Source organism: Metopolophium dirhodum, chromosome 9 (genome assembly GCF_019925205.1).
Source record: "Metopolophium dirhodum isolate CAU chromosome 9, ASM1992520v1, whole genome shotgun sequence".
Taxonomy (NCBI): Eukaryota; Metazoa; Arthropoda; class Insecta; order Hemiptera; family Aphididae; genus Metopolophium; species Metopolophium dirhodum.
In genome coordinates, this window is record NC_083568.1 from 32168158 (window position 1) to 32180007 (window position 11850).

The following is an 11850-nucleotide window of genomic DNA, read 5'->3' on the forward strand; positions in this document are numbered from 1 at the left end:
CTCCAGTTACTTAGTTGCAGGAGGGGCATGTCTTGATTTTCAGAAAACTTTTGAAGGTATAATATATTTTTTTATGTAATTTGTTTTTAAATATAAATAGTTTTTAGAAATACGGCATTGAGGGGCCCCAGAGACCCTTTTTCTAAAGCCGCACCTGATTGTATAATTTATAGTATAAGATAATATTATTTTTATTTTATTGGAAGAAGATCTAAGCACAGAACATATATTATATAATGGATGGATCTGTCGTTTTCACATTGCATTGATTTATCGACTACTATATATCTTGTTTTAAATGTTTGATCCTTAACTATAAATACTGATAATGTTATACATTCGTAACTAAAAAATAATTTGTAAATTGTTGAGATTTTGTCAAATTTTTAACTTTAAATGCTTATAAATGTCATAGATCTAACTTCAGACGCTTATAAAAAACAGTTGTTAATTTAGGCTTAACTTATTTTTTAATATTCACTGATATAATTACATAACTGATATAGACTTTATAAATTTGATTGTTAATCTTATATTAATTGTGTTTAGAAAAATATGTTAGATAATATTTAGTTTTTATCTCTATAATTGTACCTATCTATATGACTAAATCATACCTGTTATTCACGTTGTGAATTTGATTAATTGTCTGAAAAAAAAATTACACATTGGGCACTGGCCCATGAATAAATGTGTTATTGAAATATAATTTATAAATGATTTATTTAATTAGAATAATTCAGTTTAATCATCTATAAATGTATTGGATAAGTATACTATATAATATGATAGTAATATATAATTTATTAATAATAACACAATAATTTACGTAATATTTTTGTAACTTGTGACTTAAGTACTCACGCGAAACACGTTTATTCTGTTTTAACAACTGAAGGCTATTATTATAATATTTTGAACAGAGACTATAGTCGAAATATAATTATTTTAGACAAACGATATAGTTAATAAGGTATTATACATATAACCTACTTATTTAAATGGGAAAAATAATACCTAGGTATGTCTATATTTGCATTGGTAGGTTGGTAGGTATAATGGACATAAGCGTATAGCAAATTGCCATAAGCCAATGACGACCGGCGGGTTGTGACTTTTCGGTCAACAGAGATTTTAAATATCGGGCGATTCCACAAAAAATGTTGCACCTTATTTTTTATTTTATTTACACTCCGGTCAGAGAAAGATATTTTTTTATGATCGCTCTTTTAGTAGGTGCGCATTTATTCATAATTGTTTCCCTTAAACACATTTACAAATAATTGTCCGATACATTGTAGGTTTAAAGTTACTTAGTAGTTAGCAAAGGCAATTATTTTATTTTTCACTTATCTTTATACTATGCGCACAAAGTATAGCTACCAAATAGAAATATTAAAAAACGAAAAATATAAGTTTAAAACGTATGCAATTTTTACCTATTTCATATTTACGCTCATGATCTTAGTATATAATCATTTTTTTAAAACTTTATATATATTTATAATTTGATTTGCTTTTAGATATAAATGGAATGTTCAATACAGTAATAATTAACTGACGCATTCATTGTTACTAACCATCAATTTGAATTTACATTATATATATCACTATTTACTACCTATCGATCTAGAAAGGCTAGACTATTTTTTGCCTGAAAATAAGAAGATCCCATTTTTTTTTTTACTACTAGCCTAATTTTCACGCAACTCACCGATTCAATCACCGGTTTAACCCGGCCTTTGTCGTGGGACTAGCTGGTTTCCGTCAAAAGTATACCTTTCTCTTTTCCACCAAAACTATGCGATTCATTTTTCCACGATATCTAATAGCTTTTAAAATCATAATCGTAGTTCATGTAAGGTATGTACTACTCATTATCGATGTATTATATTTATTTACACTGTAATTTCCTACATAATTGTATAGTTACACGGCCAACAGAAAAATAATTAACACATACCATTATAATATAAACAGAAAATTATTTGATTTTCACAAATTTCGTTAGAGTTTGATGTTGTAAAGGTAGATACGCTTGTAGAAACAAAGTGGACTACTTACCTTTATATTTTTATTGTTTATTAATATTTAACTGTTGTAATATCATGTTGCAACTATTATGAAAAATCGAGAACAGAGAAATCCACTATTCAATTTTAATCTTTTTTTCTCATTAACAAAAATTGTATCATATATAAGTCGGAAATTCGTCTATTTGATTTAATAATATATTATTATATATATTTATTCGTTTAATTAATAATTTATCCACCCCTCTAAGTGTCCTTATTACAATCGTTAAACTAAGGTTAAACCACTAAATTCGGCCGGCAAAATCAGTGGGTTAAGTGTAACCGAGGTTTAAACTATGATTGTAAAACGGGTCCTTATAGCTATAATCATTCAATATTATTCAAATATTATGGTACAGTTTAAGTGAAATACATAAAAACAATAATGCAACAAACATGTTATTATTTTTTATTTAAACATTAATTGTAGTAATTTGTAATAAATGTGATATTATTTTTAAAAATAACGATAGGTATTCTAATAATATAATATCTTGATTAGGTAATTGATTTGAAATGATTATATCATTATTGTCGTTGAGTGTTGCAGAGCACTGCAAGTAGGTTCCTCCGCGTACAGTGTTAAAAAATCATCAGTGAGTTAGTATAACACAAGTAGGAAATAATCCATTACGATCTACGCATTGAATGCCATGATCCACATTATCCATGATTTGATAAGCTTAGTTTGTGTAATAAAATAAATGAAATCTATGATGTTACGAGTACATACATTTTCATTGAAATTTTTGTCAAGTTGTATAATATATTAATATATATATAATAGGTACCTGCCAAATATTTTATTAAACATTTAACACTTAAACTAACTAATTAAAAAGGATTGGGGAGAAAGAATTGGCAGACATTGATCATTATACTTTTAGTTTTTAGTACTAGATACCTATTATGTAAAATACTGGTATTAATATTATAAATTGACTGTCAGGAATTGCATTTTGAATATTGATAAGCTTATTGTATTATAGATTAATCATACATTTTAAAATAAAAGCTACAATCTTGAAAAAAAACTAAAATTTACACTAGTTCAGTCTAGTTGGTTTATGTATATATAAATTGTGATAAATTCAATAGATTGATTGACAAACTAAATATTGTTATTTTTGATTAATAGTTACTATATTATACAGAGTGCATTGTCGATTTATTACGAACTTGCTACATTATGATGTTGGAAAACATCAAACTCATCGGTTTCAAAATAGGCTATGGAATTAAACCTTAAATTACTTACCTAAAAAATATGTTATTCAGTCATAAAAATAAGTAATCATCATCTAAGAATGAAAAGGTTTTAACCTAGGCAATCTTTGTAATTATTGTTCAGGGGAGCGTTTTTACGTTAGAAGTTGATAAACTTTTTTCATAGGAATTAATAAATTACGAAAAATTGATGTAGTATCAAAAATGTTTCATAGAACAGAATTTTTCCAGCAATTTGCTTTTACCGCAATTATTGCTGACGGAGTAAACCATAAAAACCTGAAATATTATTCTTAGAATTAAAATGTTTCACGCGTAGAATTTTTTCATTCCGAAAATAAAAATTATTTATTTAATTAAAATCCTTAAAAGATGTATTACTGTCTATTGATTTAGTTAAGACTTTTTGATTCTGATTTTAATCATTTTTCCTATGCAGTGGTGTCCCAAACGTTTTCAATGGTGTTATTCCTATTTACTATAATAATACATTTAAATGAATTTTGGTGGTAAGACACTAATACCAAAGACACATTTTGAGTGGAGCCATGAATGTATAGATATTTGATTTCACAATTATTATGTGTTATATTTTTAACATGGACATGTTTTTGGGCAAGGATCAACTTTCTAGTTTTCTTTTATTAACAATTTTTGTAACACTTTGTTTTTTTTTATAAAAAAATAACACAAATCAACAATAATAAAAAAAGGCGGGTAAGTGGGTGTCGCTCTGATATACAGTAGGTTACAAATGGGTCACTGTAATGGTTGGTGTTAAATTTGAATTCCATGATCATTGTATAAGAAAAACGATTCTGAGCTAAAACTGTTAGTCAGCCTATGACATTACTAAGTATATTTGATGATATAATTGTGAATAAACTAATTTATATATTTACCTATTTACGTGGAACCTTGTTTTAAATTTAGCTATAAAAGTTGAACATGTTATACATTTTTAACTACAAAATAATTATTAAATATGAAATTTAAAAATTTTGTCAAAAATCGAACTTTAAATGCTTATAAAACGAAATTGTGCATATTTATTTTTAATATTTTCAACTGCTATTGTAACAATGTATCAAGAACCTTGTATTAAATTTTAACACTTTTCGGCCAAACTAATACAATTTAATTGATATTTGTAGAAAAAAAAACTAAAAAAATTGAAATTGTATTGTACGAACACCATTTAATAATAATAATAATTATTATAATAAGGATTTACACCATACAATTAGGGGTTCTACTTATAACTATTATTATTTGGAGATCGAGAAATCGGGAGTATATATTAATACGATGGATGGAAATATCATCTGTAAGTCACGAACGATAAAACTGTTTGAGGGAGATGATGGTAATATTGACAAGTAGTAATTTCCCCTATATAATTTGAATTTGCTGTAGTCGATCAACAGTTTCTGTTTTTTTGATTTGCATACAAGGTTAACTTTTTTACGAAAGCAAAAGGTCTTCAAGTATCGAGTGAAGGACCGAAATAATTTTAAAAAGCTTGAGAACTTTGTGCTACTCCCAAATCTCATCTTAGTGTAACGTATAGTTTTGTTGATTTTATATCATCCAAACAATAGTGGGTATCGAATTTATTCTCATCAGAAAACTCACAAGTGATACGAAGATGATGACTCGATTAACGACCGTATATTGTTTCCACTGTAAAAATAATTGCTTTTTAATAGTTTTATTTTCCCGAAAAAATATTCAAACACAATATGATCAGTCATAATATTTACCAAAATAAAACTATATGATATTTTAATAGTTTGAGCCACTGTTAAAACCACTGAAAGTCATACGCAATTGGATTGAAAAAAATATAAAAATATAATTAAAATGAATTTTGTTACTAAATAATATTGACATAGCGATGTACCTATATTGCATATACAATACGCCGTCACAGCAGTCAACAGATTGTTAATAATTATTGTGTATACAGTTGTCTTCTATCAATATCAGTTATATGCTATCAAAAATAACAGTGACCAGTGTGTTAATATTTTATCGGTAGTCTTATTCCAATAAACCTCACTGAAATAAACTCATAATTAGTTTCTCTAGGACAAAATAGACCAGAGTATAGTTAAATATTGGTATGACTATACAATTAGAGAGGATTATAATATTATGTAGGTGATTAAAGTGAATACCTATACCTACTAAATTTGAAATTCCCTTATGTTGATATCTTTGAATGTTTTATTGTACTATAATATACATATTATGTAATAAATACAAGTTTAAATATCATACGAATATATGTATACCGTCCAGATTAAAAAAAAAACATTATGGGATTAATGTTTTTAAAATATCATAAGCATAACCCATAAGGTTTTCTAATTTATGACGTGTTCATATAATTTGTACTCTGTAAAATAATATATTTATAATAGATAACGATTACAATAATAAATAGATACAAAGATGCAATTTGTAATTCGATTAAATCAATCTGTGTATGCAATCAGACAGAATGTATCAAAGGAAGCATTTAATGATCACTTCCCTTCGAGTTGAAGTCCACTTTGATTTGTGATGGGGTTATCGTCGTCGTCGTGTCGTCGTTGTTGTCGGTTAACCATTGTCTGAAAGTTTTGTACGTAAGCCAGTGAGAAATGATTTATCTATTTCCCTACAATAAACATCCCTGCTCGATAGAAAACTCTAGTCTCCTATGGTAAAATGGTTTAAGATCTATCGAGACATCCCTAATGTTATTAGACCAATTTCCAGTAAACACCTTGATCACATCACGTAAAGTTACATCTTTTTTTATTTCATTACAAACATCTAAATCCCCAATAGACGTAATATTTGTAATTACCATATTAATGAAAAAATTATCACACGCTATATTGTTACTCCCAATCACACTAATAGACAATTTTGATAAGGCATCAGCATTACCATTCTCCACACCTCTAACAAATTCTATTTTGTAAGTATACCCCGATAATAAAATAGCATATCTCTGTAATCTATGTGCTGACATGAGAGGAATTCCCTTTCTTTTCCCAAAAATATACTAACTAAAGGCTTGTGGTGATCCTCAAAATATACTTCCTACCATACACAAACTGGTGGAAATATTTAACAGATAAAACTAAAGGTCCGTGAAGTTGGCCGCACAATGTCAAAATTAATTTGTAAGTCATTTGTAAGTATTTGTAAGCACAATTTGGTAATTTGTAAGTACAGCCGTTTTCAATTATGCTCAAAAGTTTAAATCACGGCTAACTTCCGCGAAACTTGGCCGTTTTGGCATTTCAAAGTTTTTGACTACTCCAAATCGTCATGCGCTATTTGTAAGTATTTGTAAGCATGGATTTAAAATTTGTAAGTCATCCCTTCCTTAATTATCCCAAAAAGAAGTTGGCCGTGTTTTGTCGAGCTTTTTGAACTTTGACTGTTCCAAATCGTCCTACGCAATTTGTAAGTATTTGTAAGCATGGATTTAAAATTTGTAAGTCATTCCTCCCTAATTTATTCCCAAATAGAAGTTGGTCGAAAAATTAATAAAAAAAGCCAAGTTAAATAAAAAAACTATCTTTATAGGATAAAATTTTTTAATAGAATTAAAAATCAGTTAAATAAAAATTGATATTAAATAAAATGTAATTTCAATAAAAAAAAGGTTAGTAATAAAAAACCAAAGTAGAAAAAAACTTATATCTAAGAAACCTAAATGGTATAAAAAATCAGTTGAATAAAAAATTGATATTTAATAAAAAATCAAATATTAATAAAATGAGCCAAGTTAAATTTAAAAAAATATATCTTAATAGGATAAACAATTTTAATAAAATAAAAAATCAGCTACCTAAATAAAAATTGATATGGAACAAAATGTAATTTCAATTAAAAAAAGGTTCGTTAAATTAAAAACACCAAAGTCGAAAAAATGTATATCTAAAAAACCTAAATAGAATTAAAAAACCAGTTGAATAAAAAATTGACAATGAATTGAAATTACATTTTATTTAATATAAATTTTTATTTAGGTATAGCTGATTTTTTGTTTTATTAATATTTTTTATCCTATTAAGATATTTTTTTAATTTAAATTTGATTTTTTTTATTAATTTTCCATAAAAATCTAAAAAACATATAAAGGGTAAAAAATATAAGATCAATATGTAAAAATAATAATATAATATTAATATAAGATTTTTTATCCTATTAAGATATTTTTTTTTAATTTACCTTGGCTCATTTTATTAATATTTGATTTTTATTAAATATCAATTTTTATTCAACTGATTTTTTATCCCATTTAGGTTTCTTTGATTTAAGTTTTTTTTCTACCTTGGTTTTTTATTTTAACTAACCTTTTTGTTATTGAAATTATATTTTATTTAATATCAATTTTTATTTAGCTGATTTTTTATTCTATTAAATTTTTTTATCCTATAAAGATATTCTTTTAATTTAACTAGGCTTTTTTATTTATTTTTCGACCAATTTTTATATTTGGGAATAAATTAGGGAGGAATGACTTATAAATTTTAAATTCATGCTTATAAATACTTACAAATGGCGCAGGACGATTTGGAACAGTCAAAGTTCAAAAAGCTCGACAAAGCACGGCAAACTTCTTTTTTGGATAGAAAGGATGACTTACAAATTCTAATTTCGTGCTTACAAATACTTACAAATGACTTACAAATTATTGACAAAATTTGGAGCCAAAATTTTGACATTGTGTGGTCAACTTTACGGACCTGTTTTGTGCATAGTTTTTTCAGACTCATTCAATGTTCTAAACGTAAAAGCAATAGACTTCTCAGACCCATCTGGAATTGTATGTGATAACACAGCTCCCACACCAAAAGAACTAGCATCACTATTCACTAGCTACTATTAGTTTCAAAATTAGATAATAATGCACCAGAACTATATTGGAGAAGATAGATTCCTTCATTTTAGAAAATGCTTTACTCTGATTTGCATACCACACAAATGTTGTATTGTTCTTTAACAATAAATATAATGGACCAGCAATCGTAGACATATTGTCTATGAATTTACCATTATAATTAACAAAGCCCAAAAATGCCTCCAAATCCTGTGTACTCTTAGGTATTGCCACATTATTAATTCCTTTAGTTCTTTCATCCGGTATATCAAGACAATCTTTATCTACCTTGTGACCCAAAAAGTAACATAATCACTAAAAAAATTACATTTTGCTTTCTTAGCCGTTATTCCTGCCACATAAAGTTTATCTAAGACACTATACAATCTTTAACTTAATTAATATTCATCACTCCCAGATACCACAATATCATAAAAAAAACAAACAGTCTTGATATACCACTTAATAACCTATCAATTTCTCTCTGTAATAAACCTGGAGCTGAAGCTATACCATATAATAATCGATTAAATATGAACAAACATTTATGAGTAGATAAGTTGTTAATTTTTTTCTTTCCTCACTCATTAATTTTACAGGGCCTTGAAAAACATTAACTAAATCAGCTCTCTTGGAATAGGATACCTGTCTTATTTCCAAAATTTTGTTATGAGTAACCCTATCCTCTCCACATAATCTTCTTGGCCCATCACTTTTAATTACAAGTACTATCGGTGCACCCCAATCTGAAGTATCTACAGGTATTAATAACTTTGTATTGACTAATCTCTCAATCTCATCACTTATTTTATCCTTCAAAGCAAATGGTAAAACTCTAGGTTTATGAAAAATAGGTTTAAAATCTTTTTTAAGAGTTGAATCAAATTGTTTGTGTTTATAACACCCCAACTTATCATTAAAAACAAATGGACAAGTTTGTACTACATCCTGGTATGATGTTAATTTCGTAGGCCATAGTTTACAATACTTTAAGACATAGATAAATTGTATTGGACTCTTATAAATGTATTGATGACATGGTAAACAGAATATATACATTGCGTTCGCACAATTCACAGAACTGCAATAATCTAGGTACAAAATTCATATTTTAATTATAGGTTATCATTTATATTATTATGTATTCATGGAACAAACACTATTTTAATTTAGAACAGTATAAATAGTTGCACACTTGTACCGTAAACTGCATAGATATAAACATCGAACTAGCATATAATATTATTAGTAGGGTTCGGGCTTTCTTGCACTTAAAATTATCGAAATATGCAGTCAAAATCATCAAAATATGCAGCTTTATATTATTTTATAATCATCGTACAATTCATACCCAGCTAATAATTGATTATTTGGGAAAGTTTGAATTTATATTTGTTTCGTGATAATAAGATAATTATGTAGGAGTATAGGATCCATTAGGTTTTACCACAACTATACTAATTGTCGATATTGTCGATAAAAAGGTTGATTATTAAGCGATAAAGAGACTATCGTCGTAAACAGACATACGTGTAAGACACGACAGACTACGACCATCCAATTATGATTTTTCCCGTCAATTTTACGTTTATAAAAATATAAAATGTGAAATATGCCGAAATATGCTAAAAATTGCTCAAATATGCGTTTTTCTTAAAATATGACGAAATATGCAAAAATATGCAAATTCAAACTTAGTATTTAATTTCGTAATTTCATAAAACAAATTTATAACTCACTTAGAATAGACTACGACCACTACAAAAAAAAAACATGCAAATGCAAGAAGTCCCGAACCCTATAATTATTGGACATATTTTTTTTGATGTTTGAACGATCGCCCAGGAAAGTGAATATAAAAAGGTCTAGATATTTTTAGTTTTATCAAAGCAATTTATGTATATAGAAGCAAACAGACAACATTAATATAATATATTGTAATCTAACCTCTCCTCTAGATACAGACGCGTACACCGGAGCTTACTAGGGCGGTGGCGGGACGATGTACGCGTTGCAAATACTGGCGGCACAGAAAAACGAGAACGATATTCGCCGTTGACCGGTGTGACTTGCCGTCGGGGCCAAAGTCTTAAACAGTCTTGATAAAAAATACAAAACCACCCAAATTGAATGGTCACTCGACTTTTTGAATGGTAAAAAAATTAAACAGTAAATATTTTTTTGTACATTTTCGGTTAATTTATCTTACCGGTTTTATTTTACACGGTAAATTCACGAGACTCATATTACCATATAAAACATTGGTAATAATATTATAAAACGACTGAAAAGGTTCTAACGTATGCAAGCTTTGTAATAATTGTTCAGGAGAGCGTTTTTAAGCTAGAAGTTGAATAACTTTTTTCACAGTAATTACTAAATTACGAAAATTTGTGCAGTATCAAAAGTTTTATAGAACATAATTTTACTGGCAATTTGCTTTTACCGCAATCGCTGATGGAGTAAATCATAAGAAAATGAAATAATATTTTTAGAATTAAAATGTTTCACGCGTAGAATTTTGAAATTAAAAATTATTTATTTAATTAAAATCCTTAAAATATGTGTTATTGTCTATTGATTTAGTTAGGACTTTTTGGTTCTGATTTTAATTATTTTTCTATGCAGTGTTGTCCCAAACATTTTCAATGTTGTTATTTCTAACACGCTAATCACGCACAGAGCTGTCCTGATATCCAACATTTGATTTTCGATGTAGTATTATTACCATACTCTTTACCATACTATTTCTTGTTTACCTATTTTATCTATATACATCTATACACATGGTCTTGAATTTATTCCTACCATACTGATACCGAGAAATATAGTTCGTTCAAAAATATTCCAGTCGAGCAGCTAGGGAAGATTTTTATATTTTAAACTTCAAATTATGTGTTCCATGCCAGAAGAAGTATTGCACCCAAGAAGAGGATTAGTATCCAAATCAATTTTAAAGTCAACTTTAACTTTCAATTGACGGCCACAAGTTGAGAAGAATAAATAAATACCTAATAATAATACTAATGTTGTCTGGGTTGTTTCTATTCCTAAAAATACCTACATGATTTTTGAAATTACAGTTTTTAAGATTTACGTGCTTATATCTGGTATAAAACGTGTCTATCCGGTTTATAACGATAATTACCAATGTGTTTGGTCAATAACGTTAATAACTGGCTAATAACGTTAATTTCTGTTTAACGTCATTTAACGTAACATATTATAATATATCTCAGTTTATTTTTAATTCTCTCCCGTCACATCCCATCACCATGAACACCATTTAATAATAATTATTATAATAAGGATTTACATTACACAAGTAAGGGTTCTACTTATATCTATTATTATTTGAAGATCAAGAAATTGGGAGTATTTATTGATACGACGGATGAAAATATCATCTGTAAGTCGTGAATGATAAAACTGTTGGAGAGAGATGATGGAAGGTAGTTATTTCCTCTACATAATATAAACTTGTTGTAGGTTTTTGGTTTTTGGTTTGCATATAAGGTTAACGTTTTAACAAAAAAAACAAGGTAACCTTATCAGGTGTAAAACAATAATTACCTATATATTTGGTCATCAACGTGTATATCCGGCTTATAACGATAATTACCTATGTATTTGGTTATTAACGTTAATTTCCGTCTAACG